We start from the raw sequence: 9,357 nt of genomic DNA on the forward strand, positions 1-9,357 counted from the left end.
GTCTGTTAAGCCTGAAGTCTCTGGAGTCAGCTTGGGGACTAATCAGAAAGATCTGGGTTTGAATTCTGGTTTGGCCGCTATCCACTTCTTGAGTGAGTGACTCAAGCAAATTACTCAGCTTCTCCAGCTCTTAACTTCCTTGTCTGGAACACGGGCATTGAGTAGAAATCAAGTAATACTGACCTCATGTGGCTGTTGTGAGCAGTAAGTGAAATACAGTGGGCCCTCCGTATCCTTGGTTCTGAATGTACAGAGGAACCAACCTCAGATGGAAAATAGTCGAAAAAACATTCCTGAAAGTTCCAAAAGACCTAAACTTGAATTTGCTATGCTCCTGCAAGTATTCACATAGCATTTACGTTTTATTAGGTATTATTAGTAATCTAGTGATGATTTAAAGTGTACGAGAGGATGCGTGTAGATGATACGAATACTGTGGTACTTTATGTAAAAGACTTGAGCATACGTGGATTTTGGTATCTGCAGGGGTCCTGGAACGAATCCCCGGGCGATACCGAGGGCTGACTGTATTAGCACAGCTTGGCAATCATGGCTAGCCTTGGTTACCTCTGATTTCCTCCTACCCGCCTCACAGGCCTCTCTCTAACTCTGAAATGCTGTCTTCCCTAACCTTCTGCCCTCCTCATGCTCCTCACACTCCATCCCTGGGTTTCAACTGTTACCCACACTCATCCGCCCATCCTCTTGCTTTGGAACTAAAGTTGATTAATTAAAAGAATTCTGAGTCCCCCTCAAAATTTTTTGTATGTCAGTTACCTATATAGTCTCTGTGTATTCTCTTTCCTTCCTGTCTTGAAGGCAGATGTGATGCCTGGAGCTGGGGAAGCTATATTATAACTATGGGGCAACAAGCATGAAGATAGAGTGGAGGATAGAAAGAACTTAAGTCCTTGATGTTTGACCAGTGCGAGTCCTCCTACTTCTGGACTTCCTCTAAGGGAAATAATGAATAGCCACTGTTGGTAGAGTTCTGTGACTTGAGACTAAAAACATGACTCACTGTTACAGCAGATGACTCATGTCTTCCTTGGGGTTTTGTTGGTATTTTGGAGAGATATCTTTCTTCTACAAGAATCTTGAGCTATAAAATCTAGGAAAGCTTAGAGCTGCCAGTAAGGAAAATAGAACAAATAGAAAAGAGGTACAGAGCTCTGTGGTGTCATTTGAGCTGCCTAGATCTAGCCATGTCCAAAGCCAAATATCCTCTGTTGGGTTTAACAGTTGGGTGAATAAACGAGTGAATACAAAAATAAATATCTTTTTTCCCCTGAGGCTAGTTAGAAGAAACTCTGGAAGGATACTGAGTTATCTCTTGTGGCATAGCAGATCACCCCAAAACTTAATGGCTGACAACAATAATTGCAATAAGGGCTAAAAAGAAAGGTGCTATCAAGCCGTGCAAAGACATGGAGAAAACTTACATGTGTATTACTGAGTGAGAGAAGCCAACCTGAAAAGGCTATATATTGTAATATTCCAACCATATGACATTCCAGAAAAGGCGTAACTGTAGAGACAGTACCACGATGGTTGCTAGGAGTTATGGGAGAGGGTGGGATGAACAGGTAGAGCACGAGGTTTTCGGATAGCGAAACTATTGTGTATGATACTATAGTGGTGGATACATGTCGCTATACATTTATCTAAAAGTGTGGCGTGTCCCAGAGTGAACTCTGATGTAAACTGTGAACTTTGGGTGATTATAACGTGTAGGTTCATCAGTAGTAACAAGTATACCACTCTGGTCAGTATATTGAGTGAAATCTCTTGAGAGACCCTGAACCAGAATCACTCAGCTAAGTCAGTCCTGAATTCCTGACCCACAGAAGCTGTGAGATAATAAACATTTGTGGTTTTAAGCTGCTAAATTATGAAGTAATTTGTTAATGCAGCAATAGATACCTAACACAGTCAGAAAAATTCCATAGGTGGGGAAGGTTCTGAGCAGGGGATTCAAGCCCTGTTTCTCTCCCCTGTGCTTGGAGATGCATCATCTGACCCACTGGAGTCTCCATCCTCACGCACACATTCCCACACTGTGCGGCCCTCTGCCGTGTTGGGGGACTCCCCTGCCCAGGCTTCTGCTGAGGCTTTCTTCCTGTTACTTGCTGTCTTCTGCCTTCTCATTATCTGAGGACATGTCTTACCTCTATGACCAACAGCTGTATCTCACTGATCTTTGCATTTCCCGTACCACCTCGCTCAGGACCTTGCGCATAAGAGCCAAAGCCCTGCATGTGTCAGAGCATTGGCTCTGGAGCTCCGTGGTTCCGATTCTAGATCACTGATGTATTAGCTGGAGGACTTTCCTAACCTCTCTGCGCCTCAGTTTCCTTAAATGTAAAGTAGGGGAAATAATAGTAACTATTTCATAGGGTTGTAGTGAGGATTAAAATATGTTGACACAAGTAAAGCATTTGGAACCATGCCTGATGCATGGCAGCTGCTCCATAAATATCAGTTATTAGATTGAATTGTACAAAGTTGTCATTTTTCTGGGTCAAAAAACTAAATATTGGCAATGTCACATATTTTAACATAGTAATAGTATCTTTGACCAGAGTTATATTTGAAGAAACAGTCCAGTAACCAACCAAAATTGTTATTAATGGCTCTAGAATAATGTCAAAGAGAATCCAAATGAGAACTCAGAGCACATCTTAAAATTCTTCCCTCATTCCTTTTACTGCTACCAGGAAACCTTTCTCTACCACTCATTCTAACCTCCCAACAACAACAAAAAAATCTCTGCCCCAACAGCCCACCTCTCATAGCCAGTCAAAGTGGGTGACTGCCTGCCCTTCCTTCAGCTTGCCTTCGTTCACCTCTTCCTCTTAGTAAATTTCTCCCAGTCCTTTTTGATCCTGGGTTTGTTGTCCCGGTTGTCTCTCTTTTCCTCTCTCTCATTCCAAAAACCCAGACGTGGTAGTACCGAAAACTGGCTTCTTAGGGAGCAGAAGGGAGGGGAGAGGCAAAATTCCTTTTTTCTTTTTAAGAAATTTTCATGGTGGCAAAGACACATAACATGAAGTTTACCATCTTAACCATTTCTAAGTGTACCGTTCAGTAGAGTACACTCACATTGTTGTGCAACCCATCTCCACAATTTTTTCATCTTGCAAAACTGCAACTCTCTACCCGTTAAACAACCACCCCATCTCCTCGTGCCCCCAGCCCCTGCAACTGCTGTTCTACTCTTTGACTCTATGAATTTAATTACTCTAGGTGCCTCATATACGTGGAATCATACGGTATCTGTGTTTTTGCAACTTCACTTAGCATAATGTCCTCAAGTTCCATTCATATTATAGCATGTATTGGAATTTTCCTTAAATTTGCGTTAAAGGTTGAAAATTATTCCGTTGTGTCTTTATACTATAATGGTATTATATATATAACAGTATAATATATATAAACCATATTTTTAAAATCCATTCATCTGTCCATGGACACTGGGTTGCTTCCACCTCTTGGCTATAGCATATCCCCGTTTAAAGGGGAAATATGAACAAATTTGGGGATCTCAGGCTCCTTCACAAGGGAAAGACAGTAAACTGTGTAATTGCATGGTTCAAATAGTAAATGGGAAAGCAGGTCAGAGCCCTAGGAGAGCCACACAGATCAGAGCTTGGGTGGCATATCCAGGAACGGATGCCAGAGCCACTCTGTCTGTTTGGCTTTGATTCCCAGCTTTACCACTTACTGATTGGGTAACTTCTGGGAAGTCACTTAATTTCTTTATGCCCTGATTGCTTCATCCATGAAATAGGAAAAATAACACCTTCTTTATAGTATGTACTGTTCCTGCCAAGAGTAATTACCTCAGGGAGGAATAAATGATTTAATATATGTAAGGCACTTAGAACAACCTGGCACTGAGTTAGTTGTCACTGAAGGAACGTTATAATTCTTACTAGGGTTTTGAGATGGTCCTTGAGTTAGGATTTGGTCATTGAAGAGTAGGAGGGAGGCATTACACACAGGGATGATCAAAGGCATGGAGGCACAGAGGCTGGGGTCATCATTTCCAGATCTAAGAAATAAAAACACAGGACACCCAGTTAAATCTGAATTATTTCTAATTTCCTATGCATAGGTACTTTGAGAGGAAAGAAAAATATTGCATGAGACATACTCTAAAAGGATATTTTTGTTTATCTGAAATAAATTGTAAGTGTCTAACTTCTCTCTTTATATTTCCCTGGTGATTTGGCTCCTCTTAATAGTTCCATGTTTTACAGAATTTGCTTATAAAATTCCTTAAAGTTAAGTCTATGTTGAATTTACATTTTAATATGATTTCTTTAGTGGTCACATCCAAGTTATTTTATTCTTGGCCATTGAGCATTCACTAATGAGAAATGGTGCTCAGCGTTAGCACTGGGCGCCAGCATATACTGGCATAAAGTTAACTGCTCCGAGAATTGCTGTTCAGACTTCATTGGCTGAAGCCCATAATCCCATCTTTCCTAGCATAGCTTGCTTTTCCCACTCTTCAGGGTTACACTGCATCTCTTGATCAGTAACTCTTTTAAATGTCCACAGACAAAAAGGAACATTGTTATCGATTTTTATTCCTTTTTTCCTTCATTGTTACGCATGATGATTCCACCCGTTTCCACGCCGAAAGAGTATTTAGTAACATCCATGTAAAAGGATTGAATTTTTCAGTGGGTGAAATTCATTTTAAAAGACAGTCTTAGCAAGTTCTGCAATAATTATCCACTTTGGGCTAAAATTTATTTTCCTGTTCATACATAATATTGTCCCTTTTAAGAATAGCTTTGATAGTAAAAGGGGTACATTTTCCATTGATTCTTTAATGCATTCAACACATTCCTTTAAGGAACGAAGCACTACAGAAACATGGTTCACTCCTCTTTCCATTGCATAATCATATCGCTAAATTAATATTGAAAAGGAGGAAGAAGAAATACATAGACTTCATTCAACGCATTATTTTAAGAGTCAGCGAGAATTTGGGGGTCCCTTTCCTGAGAATTGAAGCATAATGTCAGTGCTTCAAATTAGTGGAGGATTCTCTCAGCTATGGTGCTTAGAGAGCTAGTGGTTTTTGAATGTGGGAGAAATAAAAAGTAATGGAAGGCCAACAGAATCACAAAAAATCCTCAGTCTAACAGTATAAATGCTGAAGTAGGAGAACACTTCATGACAGTGACTTCAGTCCCAACAGAAAAGACATCAGATACTCTTGAGGGGTGTCAAGCAGAACATGAGCAGGACCACCAGCACCTTCCATACAATTATTCACACTTTCTTCCAACTTGAAATAAACATTGTACCTTTATGCAGACATCCACCAAAAGGTATATTTGTATTGCCTCCAACAGAAGTAGTAAAAATTTCTCATTAACTGTTTTTTAAAAAAAAATAAAACTTTGGCTCTATTCTGATATCCAAGAAGTTCACTTGGTAATGATAATACTCCATTTTGACCTTGACTTTGGTCAAATTCTGATATAAGCATTCAGTTACTCAACCAAAATGTGTGCACTTATATGGGAAAAATATTTTTCTTTCCAGTTTTATGAAGATACAATTGATTTTAAAAAGGCAGGGAGGGAAATAGCTCAGTGGTAGTGTACATGCTTAGCATGCACAAGGTCCTGGGTTCTATCTCCAGTATCTCCATTAAAAAAAAATCTATCTATCTATCTATCTATCTATCTATCTATCTATCTATCTATCTATCTATCTGTCTGTCTGTCTGTCTGTCTACCTACCTACCTACCTATAATACAGCTAAGTTTAATGTGTACAGTGTAATGATTTGACTTACATACATCATGAAATGATTACCACAATAAGTTCGTGAACATCCATCATCTCATAGATACAAAATAAAAGAAAAAAATGTTTTTCCTTATAATAGGAACTCTCAGGATTTACTCTCTTAACAACTTCCATTTATAACATGCAGCAGTGTGAATTATATTTACCACGTTATACGTTACATCTCTAGTACTTATTTATCTTATAACTGGAAGTTTGTATCTTTTGACCACCTTCATCCAACTCCCTCCCCCTGCTACCCCTTGCCTCTGGTAAGCACAAATCAGAAACTGATTTCTTTTCCTATGAGTTTGTTTTTGAAGTATAATTGACCTACAACACCATGTTAGTTCCTGGTACACAGCATAGTGATTTGGTATTCCTGTACATTTCAAAATGATCACCATGATAACTCTAGTTACCATCTGTCATCATAGAAAGATATTACAGTGTTATTGACCATATTCCTCACATTATACATCTCATACCCTGTGACTCATTTACTTTGTAACTGGAAATTTGTACCTCTCAATCTCCCTCAGCTGTTTCTCTCATCCTCCCACCGCTCTCCCCTCTGGAAACCACCTGTTTGTTCTCTGTATCTATGACTCTGTTTCTGTTTTGTTATGTTTGTTCATTTGTTTTTTTAGATTCCACATAAAAGTGAAATCATATGGTATTTGCCTTTCTCTGTCTGACTTATTTCACTCAGCATAATACCCTCCAGGTCCATCCATGTTGTCACCAGTGGTAAGATTTCATTCTTTTTTATGGCTAATTCCACATGTTCTTTATCCATTCATCTATCAGTGAGCACCTGGGTTGCTTTCTTATCTTGGATATTGCAAATAATGCTGCAGTGAACAAGGGGGTGTATAGATCTTTTCAAATTAGTGTTTTTGTTTTCTTCAGATAAATACCTAAGAGTGGAATTCCTGGATTGTATGATAGTTCTCTTTTTAATTTTGTGAGGAATTTTCATAGTGGCTTCACCAACTTACATTCCTACCAACTGTGCGCAAGTGTTCCCTTTTCTCCACATCCTTGCCAACACTTGTTATTTGTTGTCTTTTTAGTGATAGCCATTTTGATAAGTGTGAGATGATAACTCATTGTGGTTTTGTTTTGCATTATTAAGTCTTGTTTATATATACAAAAACTACATAATTTCATGTGTATAATTGGATAAATATGGACGTATGCATACCTTGGTAAACAATCGCCACAATCAAGGTAATAGATATATTTACCTCCAAAAGTTTCCTGTGTGCCTTTGCTTTTGTTTTTGGGGTTGTGTGTGTGTTTACGATTAAATCTTAAGTCAATGTACAAATTTGCTACTGTTCCTGAACTCTCATCTGGAAGGGATTCTACTTCCAATAGCATTATATGCAAGCCTTTTTCAGAAGAAAAGTACTGCACAAGGGAAAAATGGTTTCTGCATTGTGGCTTTGCCATAAAAAGCTGAGACATTTAGATGTTCGATAATTCCTCTAGTAACAAATGGGGCTATTATATTATTATTATGGCAGCAGATTTCATCCTAGCATTTGAAAATGTGCTTGCAGTTTTGGAACTGTAGTAGTATATCCAAAGACCTACTTGAGCTGAAATAGTGATGATGGTATACAATTGTGGAAGACCCTCACATTTCCCTTGCGATTATTTTATCTTCTTAATCTGAATTTTTCTTAATCAAAAAATGGTTAGCTTATCCCTTTCCTTAGTACTAGAGGAAATCATACATCTCTTATGCTTAGCCCTTAATATATGCTGGTTTACAGCTGATTCTCCATCATCTTTTAATGGTAAATGAACAACTGCATACTGCGGAAACCTTCAAAGGGAATTTTTTCTTGTTTAATAAATGTTCACTATTCAGAAAGTTCAGCACAAAATTTACACTTGCTTTTTATATTTGGGGGTTCATATATACACGACAAATGGATATCTGATAAAGAGTTAATACAAAATATATTAGGAACTCTTGCAACCTACTAGCAAAAAATAAACAAAACCATTTGAAAGTAGGTAAAGTATCTGAATAGACGTTTTGCCAAAGAAGATATACCGATGGCCAACAGATACTTGAAAAGATATTCAACATCAATATCATCAGGAAATGCAAATCAAAAGCACAGTGAGCTATCATCTCACACCTGTCAGAATGGGTGTTATCTCAGGAAATAATAAGTGTTGGCGATGATGTGGAGAAAAGGGAACACTTGTGCACCATTGGTGGGAATGTAAATTGGTGCAGCCACAATGGAAAAGAGTTTGGAGGTTCCTAAAGAAATTACTGGATCATAGAACTGCCATATGATCCAGTAATTCCACTTCTGGGTATTTATCTGATGAAAACAAAAGCACTAATTCAAAAAGATGTATGTACCCCCATGTTTATTGCAGCATTATTTCCAATAGCTAAGATATGGAAAAAACCTTTTGTCTATCAATGGATGAATGGATAAAGAAGATGTGGTATATATTGATATATATATATATATATACACACACACACACACACACATACATACACACACACAATAGAGTACTATAAAAGAATGAAATCTTATGGAGCCATAAAAAAGAATGAGATCTTGCCATTGGCAACAATATGGATGGATCTCAAGGGCATTATGCCATTATGCTAAGTGAAATAAGACAGAGAAAGGAAAGACAAAATAGCATATGAGCTCACTTATATGTGGAATTTAAAACAACAACAAAAAACCAAGCTCATAGATACAGAGAACAGATAGGTGGTTTCCAGAGGTGGGAGGGATGAGGGGTAGGGGAAATGGGTGAAGGGAGCCCTGAGGTACAAACTCCTAGCTATAAAATAAATGTCATGGAGATGTAATGTACAGCATAGTGACTGTAATTAAACTACATTGCATCTTTGAGAGCTGTTAAGAGAGTAGATCTGAAAAGTCCACATCACAAGAAAAAAAAAATTTTGTACCTATGGTGACAGATGTTAACTGGACTGATTGCAGTGATCATTTTGCAATAGGTAAAAATATCAGATTATGTTGTTCACCTGAAACTAATATGTCTATTATACCTCATTGAAAGAAATATGGCAGGAAGGTTTAAAAAAAAAAAATGGTAATAGAAACCACTGTAAGAATCAAAGAGATTGAAGGTGATAATCTCACAGCTGCAAGATTGTATCTGTCATTCACAAATTCAAACTCATGACTGACTATAAACAGGGGCCCAACTGTTAAAAGGGCTGCAAATTTGCAAACTAACACAAATTGAACTTGACATCTGATGCAAAAAACCCAAAAAACCAAAACAAAAAAAACCCCTTCCTGTTTGCCTGAAAGAGAGAGCTGTACTTTTACAGCAAAGCCTCCCCAACAAAGCCTGAGCTTATTTTATGTAAGATTTTGAGAGCCTGGGCGCAGGGGCTGGGGGACTTCCAGAACAGGAAAGATTTAGGGACATAAGGACTTTTAGCTGTGTTAGTGAATCCCTGGAGCAAGGCTGCCGTTCATTCGCTGGCTTTCTAGTGGCCCACGGAGTGAGGCACTT

Source organism: Camelus bactrianus, chromosome 3 (assembly GCF_048773025.1).
Source record: "Camelus bactrianus isolate YW-2024 breed Bactrian camel chromosome 3, ASM4877302v1, whole genome shotgun sequence".
Classification (NCBI taxonomy): domain Eukaryota; kingdom Metazoa; phylum Chordata; class Mammalia; order Artiodactyla; family Camelidae; genus Camelus; species Camelus bactrianus.